The following is a 27,548-nucleotide window of genomic DNA, read 5'->3' on the forward strand; positions in this document are numbered from 1 at the left end:
TGCCATGGGCATGGAGGGCAGAGGGAGCACTTTAGGACCTTTGCCACAATCTGACAAGTGCCTGAGGAACTGATCTTTATGAACTACTGTTTTCTGACAATAACAGCAATGGTAATGGCCTGATCCCTGGCAGTTCAGTGAACACTTGTATATTTTAAAACCTGAAACAGTACAAAGAAAAAAAAAGGTTAATATTCAGAATTATTTTGCTAAACATTTAAAACTTAATGAAAGAAATTCAGATAATCCTTAAATTTAATAGAGTTAAAACAAGCAAATCCTGTCCTATTATTCTTTTAAACAGAACAAACTAATTAAAGATTCTGTCAATGATGCTTTTAAAAATGTATGAAAATATACTATATGTTGCCTGTCAATTGTAGGCAATGTAATTCCACACTTACATTCTGAAAAATTAAAGTATTTGTAGTATGATCTTTGTCATAATCTACTAAATATTTTAAAAGAGAAAATTGTTAATACACAGTCATGAATTAATTAATTTAAAATTATTCAAAGCTAGCTTTTCAAAAGGTTAAAATGTACACAGTATACGATTTTGTCAAATAAATCATGTTGTTAAGGTGAATATCTAGCTGCATTATAGTGTATTAAAAGTGTCAATTAATCAAATTTTACAAGTTACAAGATATATTCTAGAGCACTTCACATCCCTCCATGAACAACTACTGTCCTTTTGTGGCTCTGTAAGTGGCTGATGATGCCTGCATAATCTGTTCTTTTATAGCAAAGCAGACAAGTAAACTCCTGAGGACCAAACACAACTGTAGGTTCCTCTGTGGTCTTCAATATACTTATGCGTCTCTGGTGAATATAAAATAGATATAAAGTTCTTAAAACTGACAAACATGCACGAGGACAATCACTTCACTTTATTTCAATTGAAAAAAAACTTTAAAAGCAGTATCTTTGAAGAATGCAGGAGAGGTAGGCATGAAACATGTAATATTGTTTTAAGAGTTCAGACAAACTGTACTATCATTGAAAGAACTTTATAAAATAAATAATAACAACAACAACATGATTCTATCCTGGATGTTCTTTTCCTCATTATTGTCTACAATCTAATTTGAACTTTCTTGAACTGAAGGAAATTGAATATTGCATTCACACTTGCCCTTTGTTTGTAGCTACTTATTACAATGTTCAGTTATGTACTGTAAATATATATACAGAACTATGAAAAAATATCATCTAAAGAGACCTAAAGGCTGTTCCACGAAGCAAGCTAACCTCAAAATCCAGGATTATTTCGATAATCCCGGTTTAATTTCTCGAAATTCGGTTCCACGAACGAGGCTAACCTGAAGCTCCGCTTAATTACTATGCCAACATATGCTCTTGGACAAGCCTGCTCCGTGGCAGGTTAGTTGTGAAGCTTAGCTTAGTTTGATGAATATGATTGGACAAGCCATGTGATGTCACAGCATGACATTCTGCGGGGCTGGGATTATTCTGCTGCTGTTCTCTCCCTCTTTTGCACACATCGACCCTCCAATATAAAATTATTACAGATTACATGCAGGCGATTCTAATTACTTAGAAAGTATAAAATGACAAGGAGTGCATTGAAGGCTTTTACATGAATAACCATGGCGTGCCCATTTATTCATAATCCAGTTGATGAGGGAGCGAGGCTCATTCGTAGAGCTTTAAGGCAACAGGTTCCACAATTACTTCGGCCCAGGATAGATCCGTTGCATTTTGCGGATGATTATTTATACGAGCGCTATAGATTTAGTAGACACAGTATTGCATATTTGTGTCAGTTATTGGAACCTTACATTTCTAAAACACACGTCGCTCTAAAGCCCTTACGGTTGCACAGTCTTTGTGTATCGCTTATGCTATTTTGCCAGTGGTTCATTTCTGTACAGTGTGGGGGATGCTGAACATTTAAGCAAAGCTACAGTGTGCCGTGAAATCAGGAAGGTTTGCGTTGCATTAAAGTCCTTTTAAATATATTCATTACCTTTCCTGGCCACCGAGGAATTCTTGCCATTAAGGAAACTTTCTTTGGAATTAATGGTGCTTAATCTTTAAACATCTACTCATTTACAGCACATAAATCATTACCTGATAAGTAACTGAATTTAATTTGTCAGGCTTTCCTAACGTCATTGGAGCCATTGACTGTACACACGTGAGGATAAAGGCTCCAGCAGGTCCAACAGAGCCTGATTACATAAACCACAAATCATATCACAGTATTAATGTGCAGGTAAGTACTGATAATATCTCACATTTATATACAAGAGGTGAAAGTGTAGTCATCCAACATTAGCAATGTATGTCATTACCATTTCCTAAAATGTTTCAGATGGTATGCACTGCTGAACATCTAATTTCAAACATTGTGGCAAAATGGCCAGGATCAGTACATGATGCCAGAATTTTTTGCGAGTCTTCACTGGCTCAAAGCCTCAGACAAGGCAAGTCAACTAAAATTCACAAATATAATATAGTTTATTATACTACAGTCTAATGTGTCCACTTTCCATTATAGGAATTTTTCCTGGTGTGCTGCTTGGTGACAGAGGATACCCATGTCTACCGTTTCTTCTCACACCATATACAGATCCTGCAACACAAGCAGAAAGACATTTCAACCATGCCCATTGTAAGACAAGGGCACGCTTTGAAATGACATTTGGACAGTTAAAATCCAGGTTTAACTGCCTGCGGCATCTCAGAGTTACACCAGACAGAGCGTGTGACATTGTAGTAGCCTGTGCAGTTTTGCATAATGTGGCAATACTGCAGCAGGAGCGTATGCCAATAATGACGCATTCTTCACTTGCTGCCAGGACCTTTTCGTTCCACTCATGTTGCTCCTGAAACCAAGCATTATTAATAATTATATTAATAATTACAATTATATATCACTTTTTATCCAAGATGAACCCATATAATTAACATGCTGTCTTGTTTATCAATGTGTTAAAATAACCTTAAAGTACCTTACAACTGGTAACAAAATGCATATGTAAAAGGAAATTTTAATGACTATACATTTTGAAGGCTTGAAACTGTTCTCATTTAGTTGTTAAATAGTTTGACATCCTTAACACAAAAGTTACTAAAATCATGTTCTTACGCATTTAACTTGTCAGCTATTTTCTGCCATGCAGCCTCACGAGCTTTGATAATACAGCTCGTGTTCCCCTTTCTAGTTATTATAGCTTTGTAGTCCTCATAGGCTTGTAATAATAATTCTTGCTCGCCTCTAAAAAACGCAGCTCTTTCCTTAGTTTCCATTCTTACCTATCCAGCATCGATTAACAAGGCTGCCTTTTATATCGCGTGGACACGCACGAGCCTCGCTTATCAAGCTTGGTTTGAATTAGCGGAGATTAAATACACCTGAATTTTGTTCGTGGAACTCAATGAGCCTGAAGTGAACTGTTAGGCTAACTCAAGCGAGGCTATTACAAATAATCCTCGATTTTATAAGCTCGCTTCGTGGACCAGCCCCTTAATCAGTGTCCGTGCATGGAATTCATTCAGTCATGGCTTCGCCGTTCATAAATGAGCGACCAATTGCTGTCGGTACGCAAATTATAAGAAGAGAATTTCATATACAGGTAGAGAGGGTGGGCGGCACGGTGGCGCAGTGGTAGCGCTGCCTCGCAGTTAGGAGACCCGGGTTCGCTTCCCGGGTCCTCCCTGCGTGGAGTTTGCATGTTCTCCCGTGTCTCGTGGGTTTCCTCCGGGCACTCCGGTTTCCTCCCACAATCCAAAGACATGCAGGTTAGGTGGATTGGCGATTCTAAATTGGCCCTAGTATGTGCTTGGTGTGTGGGTGTGTTTGTGTGTGTCCTGCGGTGGGTTGGCACCCTGCCCAGGATTGGTTCCTGCCTTGTGCCCTGTGTTGGCTGGGATTGGCTCCAGCAGACCCCCGTGACCCTGTATTCGGATTCAGCGGGTTAGAAAATGGATGGATGGATGGTAGAGAGGGTTTTGCGCGATCGGCAAGATCCTTTATTGTTCCTGGATGAAATTATTTTTGAAAGATACCACTTTAGCCAGATAGGAATATTGTACCTTAAAGATTTATTAGCAAACAATAATAAGACACAAAATGAGCCAAAACAACTGGGGGGTATTTTCCGTACGTCGCTTAAATCATCCGAGATCAGAAGCCTCATCTTGGATCTTTGGAGTTAATGCCGGTAAAACTCATCCTGGAAATGTCGGTTTTTCAAACGCAGCTGTGTAGTAGATTAGTCTAACTGGATCTAATCACCCGAGATAAATGCGCGCGCCCGTGCTGATTGAAAAGCCCATATATATCGAGTCTAGAAAACATGATCAGCAAGTCTTTGATTGGCTGTAACAAAATGACGAAAGAACGGGCGCATTTATTCTTCCAAACAAGCGAAGCAGGACTTTTTATTCTAAGGATATGAAGAATTTCAAGATTTAATATGCGCAAGGGTTAACACTGCAAAAGCAGCCCAAAAAGTGACCGACAAATTAAACGCTAAGTAGTGTGCATTGTACTTACTGAATGCAGCGTTTCATTTCCTATGTGTCAGATTAATTATTATTTAATACTAACTGAAGCCCGCTGTAGCATATGGCGTTGTAAGAATGGGAACGGAAAACAGTGATAAAGGAATTCAGTATAATAAAGGCTTAGGAAACCACCGTCGCAGTATAACGAAAATAGCAAGGAGCGATGCCAATGGTCGAGAGAGTACCTTCCTGTGGCAGGCTACGGTAAACACAGACATTTATAGATAGACGCTGCATTCACTGTGTTCCCAGTCGACATGATAAGTCAGCGCGTCCGCCCTATTGCAAGTGGTAAAAGTGCCATTTAAGCTAATACAGGTAGACATGGAAACCGGGTTTTCTGTTGAAAAAACAATAACGTTTTAAACAGTATCATTTACATACAACAGATTTTGGCGAATCGTTTACATGCAATTATTTATATCCATTTATACACTAAATGCATGCGTATCCCATGGTCTTAGAGTTGGTGGGCGGGGCTCTCTGTCTTGCGTGCGCTCTCAGTCTTGCTTGCCCTTAGTTAGAGTTGCCGGGCGGGGCTCTCCGTCTTGTGTGCGGTGTAAAGTCAACGTGGCTCAGAGGTGCATGTGGAATTTTGCACAGACGAAAGCGTCTGAGGCTGTATTTGGTGAGTTGTTGCTGTACTCGGAAGGTCGATTACAGTTGGCGTGCGTGGCTCTGTCATGCGTATCCCATGGTCTTAGAGTTGGCGGGCGGGGCTCTGTCTTGCATGCCCTCAGTGTCTTGCTTGTGCTCAGTGTCTTGCGTGCCCTTAGTGAATTATATATATATATATATGTATATATATATATATATATATATGTTATAATTCCAGATCAAACATGAGGACAAGGAGAACATGGGAACAGGTTAAAGTGAAGTACGAGAATATACTTCAAATTTGTAAATATTGGTATATAACTATTTAAAGAATTGTTGACATAAACAATCATATATAATATAAAAAACATTAATTTTAAAGCTAATAAGAATGCAGACAAGCAAAAAACAGGTGGAGGTCCACGCGGTCCAGACCTAATACCTGCAGAAGAGTTGGCTCCCAGCAAAATGCCCATCGCCCTGTTTCTGAGGGCATTCCAGGGGGAAGCTCCTCCTCAGAACCAGTGACAGGATACAGTGGTCACTTCATTTCAGGCAGAGGATTGTCATTGCATATATTTGTCCTCAATGTGTGCCATAGGTACAGTATGTTCCATATAGCCCTTTTTTTTTTTTTTTTTGGGTCAGTTGCAGGGAATGCCATATCCCTAGAACTCGTGTCCGACCAACGAGATATTGATGAAGGTCAAATATTTGATGAAGACACTGTGTCTGATTATTCATCAGGAGGAGAGGTACATTTTCCAAATGATGTTTGATCAAACTCCACTCTGATCAGTCCCATGTGCCCCAATCACATTTGGAAATCCTGGGTAATGAGAATGTTAGGCTGATTGTGAGATTCTTTACGGAACTGTGGGTGGTTTTGCCTGTGTACCAGCAATAACATGAAATACCTCTTTTATTGTCTGCACACACAGGTGCCCAGGAAACACCATGAAAACCCGAAGGAAATATATCAGAGCCAAACCCACTTTATGAATTGCCTGGCAAACTGCACTTTTAGATGGATTTTCTGCATCACCTACAGTATATAAAAAAAGTGCAGCTTGCAAAAAACCTCAAAGCAATGCATACTGTCTGTGTGGTTGTGAGAGCCCAACATCTCCTAGTTTGACTTCGAATATAAAGTGCTAATAAATCTTTAAGGCACAATATTCCCCCTTGGCTAAAGCGGTATCTTTCAAAAAGAATTTCCTCCGGGAACAATAAAGGATCTTGCAGATTGTTCAAAACCCTCTCTATATGAAATTCTCTTCTTAAAATTTGCACACCGATGTCAATTGGTTGCTTATTCATGAACGGTGAAGCCATGACTGAATGAATTCCATGCACGGAAACTGATTAAGTGTGTGAGCTAATCCTTGTTTACATAGAAAAAACCTGCGCTGAGTAGGTTTGAGGATTTGGATGTGCCAGCAAGATTTTCGAAAAACCAACAGATTCAGGATCATGCCAAATCATCAATAATTACATCCAGCTAAACAATCCATGTACGAAAAATACCCCCCATCATACAATATCTGAAAATAAAGAACGATGAAGGTTTCAGGAATGTTGATCTGCTCAGGACCTCAAAACATTTTAACAGTGTGCTCTTAGAAAAAAGAAAACAATTTCAGAAATGTCTGCTAATGCACCACAAGAGCAGCAACAAGCCAAAGAATTAAAGAATGGGTTTAATTAACAACAAGAAGTGGCACCTTTTTTAGCAGCTTGTTGGAGTGAAATTGGTTGGAGTTTGAGGCCCTGACTTAGTTGGTCTTCTGTTAGCTCACTCACTTCACGTTTCATTTCTGTTTGGGTGCAATTTAAGAAAAGAAATTAACTAATTCAAAGGAAGGATAAAGAAATTCAGGGGAACAAATCTTAAAAAAGCAATTCAATTAAAATTAATTCACAAGAAGTTAATTAGCAGCACAAACAGGATACTCCTTAAAAAAAAAAAGGGGTTAGAATGAAAACCTGCAACCACAATGGTCCTCCAGGACCGGAGTTGGCGACCCCTAACGTCCCATTCCATTCATTAATGTCCTCGATTGTTGTCAGGTTCCACGCATCCAGTACATCCTTCTCTATTCTCCCGTCATTATCAGCGAAGCTGTATTTATAATGCTAGGGGTCAGTACCTGCCTTCTCGAGCCTTCCTGCACTTCTAAGGTGCAACAAGAAAGTTCCAGGGATTAAGCTCAGCACACCTGTGAACATTTTGCTGTCAATCACCCCTCCGACCCCGTCTGTGTTTTGGGTGATGTGCTGACTACTACAATATTATCTTTCTTGCTGTAGTTATGTGTGGTACTCTGAAATTGCTCAATGTGTGTTGTTTCATGAGCCTTTTACTCGTAACTTCTTTTGGGGTTTATCAGATGATCTGCATTTTTCTTGCCAAGCTTAGGCCAAAAAGTAGCCCAACAGTACCAAAACTAGCCCAATAAAACTTAAACAATATAACAAAAATATAATCAAAACTCATAATTTTTCCACTACTGCAGTGTTTTGCATTTGAAGATCATTACAAAAATATTCTACATGCAAACTGCATAAATTTGTTTCCTTAACTATAATATCAGTCACAGCCAGTGATACAACATGACATTCAGTGCAGCATAGCGACATGCAGGAACAGTGTCAGAGCTAATGCAAATGCCAGAAAATAAGAATCACGCTAAAAGGAAAGCATAAACAAGTAAATGTAGTGTATGCAGAATAAACAGAAAGACAATAAAGTGAATTGTTCATGGTATTCAAGGTGCAAGACACCATCTTGTGTCTGGCTGTATGACAGTTTAGCTTCTAACAAGAAATACTTTAACAGCATAGTAGAAAAGGATATGCATTTTAGAATATTGTTGACTTGGAGAAATTTAAAGCATCAAGGTCATCACTGTCATTCTCCTCTGTAGGTGAAGTGTAGATGTGTACAGCTTACCACAATTCAGCAACCTTGACTGAACTGGCAACAACGACCGGCTTTGCAGGCTGACATCCAACATCAATAAGACTTCGAGTATTAGAATGAGGAGCTGTGTTGCGACAGTGCTTTTCAGTTTCACAATGTGACTTCAAATCACCCAGATGAGTGCGAATTTCACATTGGCAATACTTGCAGAAAACCTTTGTAGATTCTGCTGGAATTCTCTGGATCCAGTCCTTAAATTCTGCTTTTTCCCACTCTGCACATTACCACTACTTGTATTTCAACCACTTACCCATGATGACGATATGATTAAACAAGACGCTCCAAAATTTTTAGCAGTGTTCAATGTAACTAATAACTAGCGTATAGTCAATCAAACATATGTTTTGTCACAATAATGGACAAGTGGCATAAAAAAGTTTGGGGCAGCCACCAGTGTATTATGCCCTGGCTGAAAAAGGGTTACATTTTGAAGAGTTGTGTCTGGTTCAAAGTCCAAAACACAACTGAGGACAAGTGGCAAAGATGGTGGCTTTAAACGTCTGGACCAGAAGTGGTGTCATCAGGACAGGAAGTGATGTCGTCATGGCCGTTGGAACTGCAAGTAACGTCATCACAGCCATCATAAACCAGAAGTGACATCATCTGGGCAGGAAGTGACTTCATCACAGGCACCAGAACCCAGTAGAATATCCCGTGAATGGTCTGCAGAGGATTGAGAGGAAAAGTCTGTGCGCCTTGCCACCCCCTAGTCAGGCATGGAATTGTCACTATTCAGATCCTTTAGCTGCCTCCGATGTGCATGTGTGACACAAAGAATACAAGTCCTTGCATTTATTTTCAGACAACATCATACAATAACTATTTGATACAACATCATTGATGAGGTTGAAATATCGCCCAAAAACTCACACATAGCTTTTAAAACTAGCCCAAAAACTGCAATCCACCACCGCCTAAATTTTTTCGTAACAGTATTTTCCCAAGTTGGCGTGAAAACTGCCCAAATGGCAACACTGCTTCTTTTCCTGCCTTAAAGACAAAGGGCATGTAATGTCATACCTTAGAATTCCTCACAGTGTTTTTGTTATCAGGGCAAGCATGCAATTAAACCCAATAAAATTGAAACAGTAAGTATCAAAAGGAGCTGTAAAATTAAAGAACAGTAACAGTATAAAAGTACATATAGCAGGATGAAAAGCAAATGAATGTGATTAATCCGGGCTGAACATTTCAAATCAAACAGTACAGTATTACACAAGGGTCACCTAAGTAGTTAATTTCGATGAACATCAATATGTACAGTATATTGCCTTATAATTAAACCTACAATAAAAAAGGAGTTCCAAAAGCTTAGCAGCTAGAGCTCTGAATGCTTTAACTGGGTTTTAGAACAACATCTTAAGTATTTTATATGGCGTGTACAACACAGACAAGTGTTGAAGACAAAGCATTAGATAGATAGATAGATTACTAATCAAAAGTAGAATTTTGAAAGTTTATAGGGTCATTGTTGGCACATGAGCAGAGCACAGTGAATTATTTACTTGCATGTGCTGATCAACAGCCAACATGCAACACATTGCCAATTTTGAGCACAATGATTACTAAGTTTAACTACCTAGAGAAATGTATATTCACCTTACCTGAAAAACATATATATTTACTATATAATAAAACACTAAGATCTGTGTATGTGTCCTGTCCTTTAGAGCATTATGATTGGGCAGTATAGATTTGGTGTGATTGGTCAGTTTGGCTTTGATGATGCAATTGAAAGAGGAAGTGTCATTGCTAGACACACAAGGGGGAGAAAGGGCATAGAAGGCAAGCTGAAAGTAGGGTTGGAGGTCAGGGGAATAAACCTGGTTTATGGGGGGGGAGGTTCATGGTGGGAATTGTGAGGTGGGTGTGCAAAAATACAACATGGGGAACATTGTAAAATGAAGGGGGCTTTTTTCCATTTGAATTACCTTCTTATGGAAGTAGGTTTCCATACCTTCCACACTCCCAAATGATTGATGAAAGCAAAGTCATAAATAACCTACATGCCTAACCTTGCAACAACCACTTGTCAGTGTTTTGGTCACTTATTTCAAAACACATGTGTAATTGTTTAGGGGTCAGAGAGGTTTTTGATTGATGGCAAATTGACAGTAGTATTCTAAAACTGTTCCCTCCACAAACTTCCACTTTTCTTGTTATTTCTCTCTATTATAAAAAATAAATCTTGGAAGGTTGGCTGAAGATGAAATGTGATTTTCTCAGAAAGACACTTTCACATCCCATGAGACGAGTCTTCGTGCCAAGAGATTTAACCACGCCTGGGACCGGAAATAAAACAAAGACTAGATGACAAAGTAGAATGTCGTAAAGAATTCAAAAACGTTGGCATGGCACAAGTGCAAAACAGGTTAGAGTTGAAAAGTCTCAAAAAAAGGATAGTAAAGATCGCATTTGCGCAAACAAATGGAAATTATTACTTGGTGAAATAACAGAACAGCGAAAAGAGATAGAATGCAGTATATTGTTTGGATATAAACTTTAAGTCGGAGACTTGTACTGTAGATCGTCTAATTTGTGTTGCCATCAGGGAAAAAAAGTAGTGTTTCTTCCCAATGAAGAGGCGTATCCGTGAGAATTAAAAGATTCCAAAAACATTAGCGCGGTACACATGCAGAGCAGGTTAGAGATAATGGAAGTTAGAAAATTCGAAAGCCTCAAAAAGAGGATAGTAAAGATCGCATTAGTGTAAACAAACATAAATTATTACTTGGTGAAATAACAGAAGAACAAAAAGAGATGTTCGGGTTTAAACTTTAAGTCGGAGACTTGTAGATCGTACAATTCATGTAGCCATCAGGGGGAAAAAAAAGTAGTGTTTCTTCCCAATGAAGAGACGTATCCGCGAGAATTAAAAGATTTCTTTTTTGGTGAAAGAGAAATCCCGCGAGAGAAATCATTTCTCATTTGTGTGAATGCTATTGTTAGACACATTTCTTATAGATAGAAAGAAACGATATTCACTCACGGGCAGTTATAAGTTGCATTGTCACGATGTAATTTCAAACACGGAATCAAAATTCAATGCGATATTGATGAAAAGGTAAAAGCGAAAAGTGATTGAACATACAGTGTGAAGAAAACACAGACACCCAGGTTAAGGGTTGGGAATCCCGTCCCTGTATACTGTAAACCACAGTATTAGAACAAGAGGTATTCTTAATACCTATCAGTTTTGTGAGATACAATTGACAATCAATGGTGGAAACACGGACGTATTTATGGAGTGGGGAACGGAAGTAGGAATGCTGGGAAAATGATGCAGAGGATCTTGGAATGGTGGTGACATCATCTGCAAGGGACCGGAGGTGAATTCAGAACACGGAAGAGTCTTGGATGTCTGGATGAAGCTTTTGAGATGAACTCAAGATGCTGTGCTCTTTTGTTGTTCGTCTTTCCTGTTGAAATAAAGAGAGGTGTTAACACGTTGTCTTAGTTCCCCCATCTTGTGGTTTCGTGTGTGACAATGGACATAGGTGATATGACTGAAGTGCGCCACACAAGATGCAGATCGTGAGGCATGGCAGCAGCAGCAAGCCAACAGCTGATTGAGCAAAGAGGAGGTAAAAAAATAAAAATTGTATTTGTTTCCCATTGTATCACCGCTTAAGAAAGGGTTTCGGAGGTGTGAAAGCGTCTCCTTGGGATGCATTCACCCCCCCTCTTCACAATGCAAGTGGCACAGATGCAGGCCATATGGGGGGGAGGGATTGGTGAGCGAAGCGAGCAGGATGCCGAGCTCCCTTTATTTTATAATTTTTCTAACAAGATTCAGTGTTTCAGCTAAGCACAAATGCAAATCTAGGGCCAATATTAGTTTGAAATGTTCTGTGAAAGTGTCTTTGTAGTTTTGCAAGATTGAAATTAAATCTTACCGTATATTTCAATAAAACTATTATTATTTGTAATTGGAGTACAAAACATGAGTTTATAAGTAGTGCCTATTGTTTAAATTATTACTTTTGTACATTTTTTTGGCTTGTATATTATGAGCTGAACATTATCTTAAGTTATTCATTTTAAATTGAAACACTGTTCCTTTCAGAGCACAGGCCACTGCCTTTACATGTTTACAGTGCTTTTGCCACCCATCCATCCATTCATCTGTTGATAAATACATCTCTCTGACCCACTAATTCAGGGCAGGGTTGTGTGGTAGCTGGAGCCTATCCCAGCAATCACTGGATGGGTGATTGGGAAGAAGGGAAGAACAATACTGTACTGGGAAAGGGTACCAGGTTCAGTGCAGAGTGAATACACACACAAAATAACAGTTTAGTTATTTATCCAATTTAGTAATATCAATCTACATAACATGCATGATTTCCAGCTGTGTCCTGTGAGAGATCTATATGCAGTACGTTAATTAAACTTTAATATCATTAAAGAATGCATTCACTGAGTTTTTTTCGTTAGCACCAATCTTTATCAAGTAACATATTTTAACCTCTCTTGGATAAAAAATGTGGCCATCATTTGTGAATATCCTCCATTGAGTGGAAAAACATGGCATTATTTTAACATGGCATACAATCTCTCCCTATATATATAAAATCATTTGTCTGTCTGTATGTCCGCTTTTCACGAGAGAATTACTTAATGGATTTAGATGTTTTTTTCTATAATTTGCTTCAAGATTCCAGTTGATTTTGCGAGTTCTCGCATCATGCTAAGTATCCTGTTTCATTACTATGCAGGCAGAGCCGCAGGGGACAGCTAGTATATCTATATAAAGCAATCTTGACTGATAGTAATAGTATCAGACAGAAACTGTCAAAAAGATAGATATGAATGATTGATGACCTTAAGCCCTGCCCCAAAAATATGATTTATGAAATTTTGTTCCATCCCCTATGGGGGTTAGACATCTCTCATAATTGATGATTGCTAAGCCCCTCCTTTTACGGGGAGAGATTTCATAAACCAAACCCTTATCACACCCCGTTACCGATTCCCACACCCAGGAAGTATGCCTTTGTCTCCTCTAACAACCTATAGGGTCATGTGGGGTGTATTGCTCCACAATAGAAAGACGCCCTGTATAAAAATCTATCCTTTTAGTGAAAACTCTGTGACATTCAAAACCCACAGAATGGATGGCCTTGTGAATGCTCCTAAGAAAATGAAAAAAAAAACACGTTTTCCAGAATGTTTGAGGTACAGAACCATCGATTCAGTTCAGGTTGGTACAATTGTTATTGTACTTTGAGACAAGTAGAAGTAAAAAGAAATGCTCTGGGACATCTCATACTGGTACTTTCCAATAATGAGCCTATCGTTCCCAAATATAAAGAGGATAGCCATGAAAAGGGGGAAGAGTATCAAGAAAATGAGATAAAGGAATGAGTGACTGAAATTAATTTTTCTATAAAAGACTGGATTTTTTTAAAATCTCTTATTCCAAATATTGATGAGGCTATTCATAAAGGAAAATGTCTGGTATTAGAAAGTTGAATAAGATCACGCCCTCAACTGGAAGTGGCTGTCTGTGCACAAGAGACTTTTCTTTCCACCATATTGATTTACCTACAGAATGTTTATTTTTTTTCCAGTTGTTTGTTAAATTTTAAATATTAAATAAAATATAAAATACTGTAATTCAACAGTCTCTTTTCTCGAGACATCTGACTGTGACTCCTGCATTCGGCTTTCTGTTTGCTGAACCCAGCAAATTAGTGCATTTCCTTTCGGACTATGATGTGGAATACTGCCCTTCCAGAGGTAACGTGCCCTCCATCTTGTCCTCCAAGAAAAGCAAATATAGCAAACTGAGAAGTGCCATTAGCGCACCTTCACGTAAAAGTAACCAATCAGTTAAATTGAATCACAGCAGCAACAGATCCAGTGTACGTACTGCTTTAATTCGAGTCTCTGTTTCCCTTTGAGACTTACGATCAGCAATAGTATGTGAGGAAAGGAAACATGCTGAACTGGAGAAAATTAAGTGTCAGATAGAGGAGGACGAGGGAGTCGACGAGTTATGCAGCCATCTTGATAACCAAGTAGGTGACACGCTTCGCCAAAGAGACAGCATAATGTAAAGCACGGGTGTCAAATTCCAGTCCTGGTGGGCCGCAGTGGCTGCAGGTTTTCATTCTAACTATCTTCATTAGTGGCCAGATTTTGCTGCTAATTAACTTCTTTTGCCTTTGTTTTAATTCACTTGACTCAGGCCCCTCAGTTGTCTCTTTTTCCTTAATTAGCAGCCAAACAATAAGGAGACATAAAACAAGCTTCCTAATGATCAGCTGTGCCCATCATACAATATCTGAAAATAAAGGTGACAGTCTCTGTAAGGTTGATCTCTGAGGTCACCCAAACATTTTGATGGTGTTCTTAGAAAACACAAAAAAATCAACAGCGTTGGAAATGTCTGCTGTGGTAGAATCAGAGGAGCAACAAACCATGGAATGAAAAAACAGGTTTAATTAACAGCAAGAATCAGCTTCTCATTTAGAGATTGGTTGGAATGAAATTGGTTGGAGTTTGAAATCTCCGTTTAGCTGGTCATCTGTTGTCTTGTTTCACATCACATTTCTATTTGGCTACAATTTAATGAAGAAAGGAATAAATACAGAGGACTGAATCCTTAAAAACAAGGCTATTAAAATGAAGGGGAAAGAAGTTAATTAGCAGTGAAAGCACCTCTCTAGCTATGCTCCTGATCAGATGTGTTGGTCTGCAGAACAGATGGTGGTGGCCAACTATATATTTTGGCCAGATAATAACCACCCCAGCTCTGGCTACTCTGCTCCAAGTAACTCATCTCCAGATTAGCACTTTCTTGTGCTTTCAACTGAACAAATCTATTGGTCTGATCCTCAGTTACCCTGCTCCTGATCATATGTATTGGTTGGATAGTCTCCTAGAGGACTGTGTTGAATCTGACATCCTTGTCCCTGATAATGACATTCCAGGGAACTAAGAGGGGCTGAGGAGATCACTATTCTGGCAATGCGGCAAGAAGAGGCCATGTATGAACTAGTAGAAGTTCTGGCTGCTTGGAAAATCTCACCCAAGGAGGATGATTATGCAGGTATGTACTTTGAACAAATGGATGGAGACATAGGTGAAATATTTACAAAGGCTCTGAAACTGATTAAGAGTTTGATTGCTGCTCTGCTGGACGTATTACTTGATCTGGACCTAAAAAGTACCTGTCAGGGTTGTTTAATAGACCACCCTAGTCAAACACAGCATACATGTCTGTTTGAACCTGACTCTATGTATATTGGGTTGGGTGCTTCCAAGAGGTGCTAGCTGTTTTCTGCAAACTGTGGATCAGGATCTTAGTCATATTGACTCTGGGTTGCTTTAATATTTTTCTGTCTTTTCAAAAGATTCATACATTTGTATAAAATGGTGCAGATGACTTGAAAAATTAACATTCTATCAATGAGACTATTGTACACACCTTTCATAACATGGATGATAACTCTTACTCAATAATACGTGATATAGCCAATGCCTTCTCAAAACGCTATTTCTCTGAACCTATGTCTGATGTACCTTTGGGGCTTTATGGGGAATATGATATGGAAAAAGCAGATGAAGTTTCTGAACTGAATGTTCCTCTGATATAACATATTTTTGTCTATTTTAATCACCTTGCTTAATAGTAACATTGTGTTTTTTGAAATGACCGGTAAAGCTTCTCTAAATTTTATTATTGATTTTGGTAAGGTTTTAATGAAGTTGCATTTCAGACCTGTCAGTCTATGGATGCATGACTCAAATGATAAGGTCTTACCAGGATCCAACACCCTATATGCAATATTACCAGACCTGTGGCTTACCGGGATTCTTTGGATTGCCGGTAATGTATGGCAGTGGTTTTGGTGGTATATTCTTCAGGGTTGTTAGAAGAGCTTTACCTCTCCTGAAAACATGTTTTGATATGGCAAAACCACATATCACATCTGTTGCTAAAAATATTGTAAAAGATATGTTCACCAAGATGATATCAAGTGTGGCTGGTGGTGGTCAAGAGAAGCAGGAGGGAGCAGGATTTATGGTGATGAGAAAGACAAAACACAAGAGACCACCAGGGGCACGTGAGGGCCCGACAGTCAAAAAGACAAGGTGCACTGTTTTTACAACACTTTCTAAATGTTGTCCAAAGAAGAACAAGAGTAAAGCAAGCAAAAAGAGAGACATTTTTTTGAGGAAAAAGGACTTTTGTACACAGAATGTCTAAAGAATGTGTCAAATCTGAATTGGACCAGTTTACTGTGCCTTTCACTCAAACAAGTGTCAATAAAAGTATATATGTTGAAGATTCACCTATCTCAACTCTCTCTGAAGTAGCACCACTAGAATTTCTCATAGCCGGAAATGGGGATGATTACCTTGACTTGAATGACCTTCTTCTTCACGTAATGTGCAAAATAGTGAAAGCTGAGGTGACTAATATCACGGCAGACGACAAATCTGACCTTTGCAACTACAAGATAGCCAGTGTGTTTTCACAAGTTGATGTTACCCTGGGGGACCATCTAGAATTGCAGAGTTCAAATTGTTATCCTTACAGAGCAGTCTTTGAAGGCCTGCGAAATTACAGTCAGGAGACTCTTAATTCTCAGTTTGCTACCGGACTTTTTTTTTTTATTTTAACCAAGATACACTTACAAGATTGGAAGAGACAGGTCCTGATTGATAAAGCACTGTTTTTAATAAAAGAAGTGCCTATACAGTCGGGAGCTGCACTGCTGCATTTTTGGGGCACATTCATTCCGATCTCTTTTTTCAGGAAAAATTAATATTGAACGGCCCGAATGTGAAGATTAAAATGGTTCAGAAAAAAGATGAATTCTATTTAATGTCTGGGGTTGAACATTACAAAGTAAACATAACGGCAGCCTCCCTGTTTGTGAAAAAAGTAAAAAGATTCTCCAGCTGTGAAATTAGGGCATGCTGATACTCTTAAATCAGCAAATGCTGGCGGGTATCCGAGTATGAAATCAAGAAAACCTGCTTCTGGGTCAATTACCAAAGTATGTGGTGAATGGCCTGGTGGATAATGGAGCTTATTCATGTTCTTATACAATTTAAATTGATGTGGAATTCCTGGCTCTGTACTTGTATAGTGAACAGTTCCTGCCAAATCCTGTCAACCAGATTTTGTGAATGACAACAGTGCAAGAGAATATTATAACCTGGTGTTGGCTACTGGAAAGCATTTGAAGGATCAAGCTCTGTCTATCACCTATTCAGAGTTCTGGCAAGGATATACTCTTTTTGCTTTTGATTTAATCCCTGACCAAGAATGCAGTGATCATTTTTCCTTCAGTTAAAACTGGAAACATGAGATTTGAGTTACGCTTCTGCGTGCCACTCCCTTGGACCGTCAATCTAATAGTATACGCGGTCTTTGACAACATCATTGAAATCAACCAGAGATGTAATGTGCTGTATGACTACTGTTTTAGGCATTCTACCTAAAATAAATGAAACAGTCCTCTTTGGATTTAGGGTTCTCACAGAAGGACTTGATGATGATGGTCATGTAGACTTCTGCCTTTTAATCCATCCATCATTGTTGGAGCATCATGATGCTTTGAGTAGGTGGTGGCCTGCACCACAAAGAAACCGGAAAAAGAAACAGAAGGGAGAGTAGGGGTCAGTATGGATTTTAGAGTTAAAATTGATGAGCCACAGCATGAAGTTATGAGAAAGAGTAGTGGAAGCTAGGTTAAGAAGTGAGGTGATGAGTAGTGAGCAGCAGTATGGTTCCATGCCAAGAAAGGGCACCATAGATGCAATGTTTGCTCTGAGAATGTTGATGGAGAAGTTTAGAGAAGGCCAGAAGGAGATGCATTGTGTCTTTGTGGACCTGGAGAAAGCATAAAATTTGATGTAGGCCATTCTAAGAATTTCATCATTTTTACAATAAAAAGCCATCTCCTCTTTAAAATTAAAACACCTTGTTTGACACTCTCATTCCAGGCAAAAAAAAAATTTTCATCATGCTTTGCACCCCATAGCATTCAGGCTCAGGATAGGGTCTGATAATCCTGGTTTTCAGTCATATTGGAGAAAAAAAAAATGGGGGAAATACCCCTTTTCAGCTTCAAACCCCATGGCTTTAGGCATGGCACTCAACTTCATTGGTAAAAAGTTAAAAGAATCTATAAAATGTAACTGATAACCCAAATCCATGAAGCACATCAACTTATTTCCTTGAATGGTAACCTGAGGGTTCACTCCATTTTCAATTAAATACTTCTAAAGGTTATGATGGGTACTTTTTAACTTTACTTTTCTAATTTGAGCCTTGATATTTACCTGATATCTAGCAAAGACCTTGGGCCTCATGTATAAACGGTGCGTACGCACAGAAATGTTGCGTACGAACATTTCCATGTTCAAATCATGATGTATAAAACCTAAACTTGGCATAAAGGCATACACATTTCCACGGTAGCTCATACCCTGTCGTACGCAAGTTCTCCACTCGGTTTTGCAGACTGGCAATTCTACTCTTCCAGTGTGGTTTATATTTCTTTTTCGTATTCACATCCCTGACGTGGCTTTATAAATACAGTGGAACCTCGGTTCATGAACTTCTCGGAACACGTACAAATCGGTTTACGACCAAAAATTTCGCCAAACTTTTGCATCTGTTCATGACCACAGACTTGGTATACAAACAAGCCAGTTCCCCTTTTGGTTTGTGCGCGGTGATGATTTCCGCACATATTCAGTCCCTTCCTGTGCAGTGAGAGAGAGACACAGACACACACACACACACACACACACACACACACACACACACACACAGACAGAGACAGACAGACACGCGAGAGAGAGACAGCTGGACGCATACTGCTTGTTTTTAAAGAGACAGATCCGGGCATTGTTTTAACCTCGTATTTAATGAAGAATTTTTTCTATTGGATTTTAACCTCCACTTCACTTCTGTTTACAGCTATCGGTTTGTAGCATGCATTGTTGCAATGTTACTTTTCTTGGTGGTTTATTAAATTACAAATTTTTCAAATGTTCATTTTTTCATTAAAAAAAAGTGTTTTTAGCAAGCGGTTCGTAGCGCTACAGCGTGAACTCTTGCAGTGTTAATTTTCTCTGTTGTTCAAGGTTTTCTCAGTGTTATTCTGTGTTTTTACATTTAGTTTACTATTACACTGTACATTCTATGGTATAATTAACTATATTATTATATATATATATATATAAATATATTATTATATATATTTATGCCTAAAAATAATTATAAAAATATTTACATACAGTTTGTACAGTCTGGAGCTGATTAATCGTATTTACATACAATCCTATGGGGGAAATTACTTCGGTTCACGACCAAATCGGTTTACGACCAGAGTTTTGGAATTAATTATTTTCGTGAACCGAGGTTCCACAAGCCAGTTTCCTTTTCGGTTTGTGCGCGCCGATGACTTCCTCAAGTGTTCAGTCTCTCCCTGTGACAGAGACAGAGACAGAGACAGAGACACCACACGCATGAGCGAGAGAGAAAGACGGCTGGACGCATAAGGCCGAAAAGGCAGTTAAAGAATGCACCGGGCATGCTGTTAAAGAGACAGATCTGAGCATTGTTTTAACCTCGTATTTAATGAAGACTTTTTTCTATTGGATTTTAACCTCCACTTCACTTCTGTTTACAAAGATCGGTTCGTAGCGTGAATTGTTGCAATGTTACTTTTCTTGCAGGTTTATTAAATTACGGATTTTTCAAATGTTCATATTTTTCCCTGTGCTTAAAACTTATTAAAAAAAAAAAAAGTGTTTTAAGCGAGTGGTTCATAGCGCTATAGCGCAAACTCTTGCAGTGTTAGTTTTCTATGTTGTTCAAGGTTTTCTCAGTGTTATTCAATGTTTTTAACATTTAGTTCTCTATTACGCTGTGCATTCTATGGTATAGTTAACTATATTTGTGCTTAAAAATCTTAATATATATATTTACATACAGTTCGTACGGTCTGGAACGGATTAATTGTATTTACATAAAATCCTATAGGGGAAATTACTTCAGTTCACAACCAGAGGTTTGGAATGAATTATGGTCGTGGACCGAGGTTCCACTGTACACTGGAATTAACTGCATATTGTTTATTAGTTTAATGCATCTGATTGTAATTAACCAGTAACAATATAATGGTCCTTAGAATGGTCAAGCTATTCTAATTACCATAGTTGCTTTAGCGTTGTTACTCTCACTACACCTTCTTTCAGCTGCTCCCGTTAGGGGTTACCACAGCGGATCATCTTTTTCCATATTAGTCTCACTGCACTACTCAGAGCGGCTGATCGGAAAGAGAATTATCGGTATACAGCATCAGGCACATGCTGCCTCAGCCATGCTTCCTATTTGAACTGCTTCTCACACGGCAAATGCTTCAAAACCTTTCCTGTACGGATCTCGTGGTTCAGAAACAGTTTCATCCCAAGAGCTCTAAACGCACTCTATCAGCCTATCAACTTGTAGAACTGTTTGTACTTATTAGTACAATCACCTCACTGTAAACTTGCGATACAGTTATAATATTGCACAACCTGAGCCACTTTATAAAGCATGTATTTACATATGATAACGATATCTTTTTAAAGATGAAATGCAGCAAAATGTTTATTATACAAATAAAACTAACTTCATTTAAATAATCTATATCTATAATAATAAAAGGCAAAGGTGACAATTTGAGTAGTGGACACTTTGATGTTTATGAATGTTTCAACTATCAAAAGCTGGATGTGAAGTTATTGATGAAGCCAGTTGTATGCTTACAACGCTTGACAGATGCCGAATGTCACTTCAAACACAAGTCCTGCAAATACAAACGTAATTGAAACAAACCATGAAACTCAAACTCGTGGTACAATTTCTGATGCAGCTAGATGGAAACAACTTTGTGACGCTGCCGCCAAATACTCGCAGAAAAATCCACAAGATAATAGACACGCTGTCGCTAAATACTCACAAGCAAATCCACAAGTTAATACCAGGAATGCCTGTTAAACATCTTAGATTCACGAGTAGCGATTTGGGTAGTGAACACTTCGATGAATGAAACCTGTTATCTTTACACCGGTTGACAAACACGGAATGTAACTTGAACACAACATGTCCTGCAAATACGAACTTGATTGAAAGAAATAATGATAATCAAATCCTTGATGACAACAACAATCATAACAGTGACAGAACAATTACATTGACAATCATGTTACGTTATTTTTAAAATGTTTCCTTTTCTTTTTCATAATTTCTTTAACACACTACTTCTCCACTGCGAAGCGCGGGTATTTTGCTAGTTGTTAATAATTAAAGGACACGGTGTAGCAAGGATCTGTATATGATCTGTTTATGATGTTCTACTTTAATGACAAAACTATGTGATTAAAGTGGAATTTTTGAGATTAAAGTTGACATTTCGTGCTTTTTCCCCTATTGTGTGCCTTTTTTTTTTCTCTGTACCCTAATAAGCTTTCATATGACACTCTGATGGTGGGCTATGACTCACCTTTTCACCGCGACTTTGACATATGACTATTTTGGGCTCTGTGCAACTTTGTGAACTTAAGCTTTCGAGTTTCTCCGACATGCTATGTCACTCGATCAGCTTCCTTTTCTTGTTTATACCACTGTTTAAACCAATAAATAGTATGTTTTTCCTTGCCTCCACTTGGTATTCGCTGAAATTGTTCTATTTTTCCTCGTGGTTTTGCCATTGTCTTTTCACAGAACACGGCACTTAAGGCTATTTACTGTATATTGATTTACATATTCAAAGAGGCATAATTCTTGGGGTGGGACAGCAGGCACGTGTGTTACTTTTTATGTAGCGGAAGAACGTGGAAGTTTGCATGCGCACAGATTCCTGCATCTGGATTTTTCTGTGTGTACGCACATTCCCGCTTTTGGTGCTTACGATAATTTAAAGAGTGCGAGTTCTACGCACGGCCTTATACGTGAGGCCCCTGGTGTACACTTTCTTCCCTAGCACAGAATCAAGAATTCCCACACAAGAATACAGTATACATAATTTGCAATGTTCACTCCCATTTCTTGCCAACTTTAAAAATCATAAAATACATTTTTCACACAATTCCCCAGGCTTCAAGATTTCCATAAAGCATTGATGCTTTTCTGCCATGTTTTCAATTTTTGATTTACAAATGTGACATTCCTTGCAGCAGCATTTATGGGGTTTTGAGGTGGCATGTACTGTGTAGGTTTTGTAACACAGGAGACATTTTTGCAGTATTGCAGGCTGTTTCCATATCATTGGTCTTTTCATTAAATTTAGGAATGATGAGTTGTATAAAACAAAATTGGGACCTACAGTAATTGTTGCAATCAACAAACTTGATAATCTTTTCCGGGATCGACTTGCAGTTGGAAGAAAACCATATGTTGCAGTGTTCTTCACAGTGATGGCTAAAGTTTGAGTGGTAGCCTGTGTAACAGTAGTCACACAAGTATTTTACACCCAGAAAACCCTTTAAATCCAAAATATAATAGAGGCTATCGTGCAAAAACATAAAATGTTTTAGGGTTACTACCATGGAAGCTTTCAAATTTTAAAAATTTCTCATTTCTTGGGCATCTGTACTAGATGACAATTTTAATATCTAGTAAGTTTTCAAATTTATGAACATCTATCTGCAAAGGATAGATCTGGAGGTTGTATGCTTTGCGCATGTATAACTGCTGATTTTATCTGTACTGGGGGTCCATTAGGCCATGCAGACAAAAGGCAAAACAGAGCCGATTCCCGTAATTGAAAGAAATAATTAAACGCCTTTTTTGTTTCTATTTTATGATGGAGTATAGACCTTGCGAGCACTGTTAAACCTGCTACTAGGCGACTAAACAATATGTATAACTAGCATCAGAGATGCATCTGCTAATACACTCGCCTGACTCTGAAGAAGATTCTTCATCTGTTGAAGAAACTCTTCTACACTAAGATTAGCTCAAATCATCTGTATAAAAACACTAATTGGCAAGGAATCAGCATGCAATTCTAACTGAACATCATCATTTGGATTTAAAAATGTCAAAAAAACCTATCTAGAATTCCTTGTACCATCTCAAGATTATCATTGAACACCTCCTCATAGGATTCTAGTTCATAGGCATCAGTGAAATTTAAGGTGTGTCTTATTTCAGTATTATTAAATTACGGTCTGTTAAATTGATGAAAAATGTTGTTTGTTACCACTAGAGGGGACAGGCCTGGCCAAAACAGAGGGATATGCCACAGCTGGTAAGACGGAGCAGAGGAGTGTGACAATGCGGGTTGGTTCCATGCTCCCATCTTGCGTCTGGGAGCCCTTGAACACGTCACCATCAGTAATGTTACCGATAAGCTAAGCAGTAAGGCAACAACATAGCAAGGGGTGGTGAAAAAGTGCAAAGTGCTTTTATTAAAACAATCAACAAAACAAGGTGTTCAAATTAAAGTGCAGTGCCTTCAATAAGTCAAAAAATACTCCATAAAACAGTAGTGAAACATGGAGGTTAAAAACAATTAGAAAAAGTCTTCTTAAAAACAACAAGGTTAAAATAATGCAGGAAGCATTCTTTTAAAAACCAACAACAAGCCCGGTGTCTTTTTACTTGTGACTCCCCTGATTCTCCCATCCAGGCTATGCACCAGGGGAGTCACCCTACTCGCAGCTGACCTTCTAACTACCTGCTTCAGCTGATCGGATCGACTTACCGACCCCCTGGCTCCGGTAGGCACCTCCAGGCAGCAACTTGGGATTCCCCAACGATCAGTTCTCTCACGCTGGGGACACCACGTCCTAAGTCCCCACTCCCTTACACGGAGAGTTCTCCGTCTTCCGGTCACTCCTGCCCTTCAAAATAAACTCTGCGGGAGCAACCAATACTACTACACCTCGGGTGTCAGCCCAACACCCAGGCTCCCTGTTCAGCTGCCCGTGAGCGCTTGCTCCGACTTTCACCTCCAGCTTCCAGCTTTCTCCTGCAACCTCCCATTCTCTTTCTTTTTTCCAGCAACCTCCGGTCAATTCTCTCTTTTTCCTTCTCCTCCTTATCCGACTCGCGCTTCTATTTAACTAGAGGGCATGGCAGCTGTGGCAAATCAGCATCCCCCAGGAACAATCAAGTATGTGGACGGTTTCTCACCTGTGAACTTAGGTGAGAAATGCCCACATCACGAATTGCCTAGAGAACTGCTTCAGACACACAACTACCACGCCTCCTTACCAAGCCGCGAGCACGATTATTATTTAAAAAGTGGGCCTTTGAGGGGGGCTGTGGACCCACTATACCACAAGGATGTTGAAGGGGTAGCAGAAACAATCACAACTGGCATGACTGAAGTAGAGGAGGCCAAAGGGGTAGCAGAAGCAGAACAGGTCGAAGGGAGCAAAAACAGGAATGTTAGAAGCTCCAGCTACAACTAGTATGACTAAAGCTGAAAGTGAGGATGCTAAAGGGGTAGCTGAAACAGCCACGACTGGCATAACTGAAGCAGGAGGCGGCTAAAGGGATAGCAGAAACAGGCATGGCTGAGGCTCCTGCTACAGCTGGTATGACTGAAACCAAGGAGGCAGAGGTGCCAGCATTCTGAGAGGCTGGAACAAAAGGCAGAGCATTGACAGAACCCGTGGCGTTTGTTAAAACATGGCTTATTTGAACATTCACATTTTTGGTCAAAGATTACTGAACCCTTTCTAACAAATTGTTTAATGTTAACTCATACGGGGTGGCTACCATATGAAGGGTTTCTAAAAGGCAGTCAAGCTGGTCAAAGTTAATGGGAGCGGTAACTTGTGAAGGAACTCTCATAGTAGCTATTATTCAATTTGTTTATATTTTGATTTTTCCAATTAATATATTCTAGTTCAGTAAAATATTAAGGAGGAGTAGGCATTTTTGGGGGTCGAACACAGTAACTAAGTTCATTCACCATATCATTTAATAATCTGACATCTTGAGAACTGCTCACTAAGTCCAGACTTGAACACTTTTTCCTGCTTCTACCTTTGCAGTCACTGCTCATATTGCTTGCCATTATTTCAGGAATGAGTTTTCTAAAGTAGCTTACAATAAAATAACCTTTTCTCATAAATCTGGAGGTCCGGTAAAGCACTTTGAAAATCCTGAAGAACTCGATCAAATTCAGCCTTAGCTCCGAGGTCAAGAGTGCACTGGAGCAGGTTTTCATCCAGGATGTCTCTGTACATCGCTGTTGTCATCTTTCCCTTTATCCTGACTAGTCTCCCAGTTCCTGCTGCTGAAAAACATCCTCGCAGTATGATGCTGTCACCACCATGCTTCACTGTAGGGATGGCATTGGCCTGGTGATGAGCGGTGCCTGGTTTCCTCCAAACGTTATGCCTGGCATTCACACCAAAGAGTTCAATCTTTGTCTCATCAAACCTACTTTTGATACACGATTCATTTTTAAATCCACTCACATGTACAGCTAACACAAGGTCAAATTTAGCACACAGGGGCTCATCATTTAGAACTGCTAGGCAAGAATTAGAAGCCAAGAAAGGGACAACAACAAAAATGGACATTGTACTATCTCTGTATGCATGATATTAGATCTTCTTTTCCTTGTTTGGAATGGCATGATTTACCTAAGCGTGGGCCTGCACATGAAGAAAGGGTATAAAACCTAGGAACATTGCCCGGCACACCTTTGAAGCTGACAGACGGATGGGAGATAACGTCATCTGATCCTGAAAATCCTTCCAGTGCAGTGACGAAAATGCCAGACTGTATTCATTGAGCTCCCACTTCGGTGGAAAGTCTTGTTTTGGCTTCTCGTCTGTTATGCTGCATAAAGTGTCATTTAGGAAAGCTGTTATTTTCTCTTATGTGATTTCTTACTACCATATCACTAAGGGAGAGATATCGCCTCTTTATAATATATCTATTTAGGTTCGGGTTACTTAATACACCACAATTGCAAAACAAACGTATTTCCAGGAAGCTAGCGCCTCCTATTGGAAAACAATTAGGAAGTTGTTTAATTTTCACAGAGTAACACTATTTTAAATTGGAAATTGCAAAATGGTAGGTACAGCCTTAAGGGCACATCATGACATTTGTATGGCATAATTTGTTCTTTGTCAAATGCCAGGAACCAACCATTTTACTGTCAATAAATTGGGAAAGTTCAGTTATGACTGTAAAATGATGTGCCAGAAAAAAGGCAAGACCATGTTTCTGTTTTAGTTAGTGCAACAACAGTTAAGTTATATAATATTAGATTATATGTGAAATCTATGTTTTTAATCTTCAATGAATTAATAACTTAATTATTTCATGTTTTGTTTTTCATTTTTTTCCATGCACTTCCACAAGGGCAAGAAAATGTGTCCTAAATGTTGCTGTGTCCTCCCTGTGGAAAGCAAAAATCAAGCCTTTACAGTCAATTTAACTAAAGCAAAATTTTCTTGTTTGTAGTCTGCCATCAGATTATAACACAATGTATTTCATAGCACGTTTTACTTATTTCAGGATTTATTGTTTTTGTGTTTCCTATGCTGAGAATAGCTCCATGGTGATAGAATAAGTTAGAATGGATCAGAGGAGCCTTAACATATAAACGCACTGTCACTGTTTAGAAATGCATCTCATCTAGACATGTTGATACATGACTGTACTCTTATTACATATGTTGTCAATTCAAGAAGATTGTTATGTTTTAAAGTTGCTTCCTTGCTTTTCAGTTAGGTTAAATTTTCAGAGCTTTAATTTCAGAGCACACTGTGGCTGGCAATAATTTGTGGCCCAGGCAAGCCTCTTTTCTTATTTTGCAATATTAGTAATGGCTTTTTAATTGCCACTTAACCAATCAAACATGCAGATTCAAGTCTTCTCTTCACAGTTGAAAGTGACACTTACTTACTTCAACCAATTTCCTGTGAAGTGCAAAATATGCAAGCTGTTGACTGGCTTTGGACTTGCCAGACCTGTTCCTATTAGAGCTTTCAAGTTCCTTTTGATAGTGTAGGAAACCATACTCATTGACACATTGTCTTTCGTTATAACTTCTCTAAGGCAAAGACCTACACTTTTAAGGATTATAATGGTTTGACGGTCTTCGTTTGTTAGTTTACAGCAGAGCTACATTTCAGGACTTAATTTTCCAACAACCTTGGGATCACTGTGCCACTAGAAGATAAGTTACTGGATTTATAAAGAAACTGTAATAATCCAGTAGGAAATTGCGAACATCAGTCGTGTTCTTTGTTTACCAACTTGTGCTTGGCTTGCTTGTGACTTGTTTGGGTGGTTTTGTTTGGCTTGTAAGCTGTCACCTACAGAGCATGCTTCTTCCATTACAAATCATCAGCAGACAATATCTTCACAGAAGGAGAAACATTACATTTCTTTCAGGAAGCTCTTCTCTGGGTACATTTCATACTTCACTGT

Source organism: Polypterus senegalus, chromosome 5 (assembly GCF_016835505.1).
Source record: "Polypterus senegalus isolate Bchr_013 chromosome 5, ASM1683550v1, whole genome shotgun sequence".
Taxonomy (NCBI): Eukaryota; Metazoa; Chordata; class Cladistia; order Polypteriformes; family Polypteridae; genus Polypterus; species Polypterus senegalus.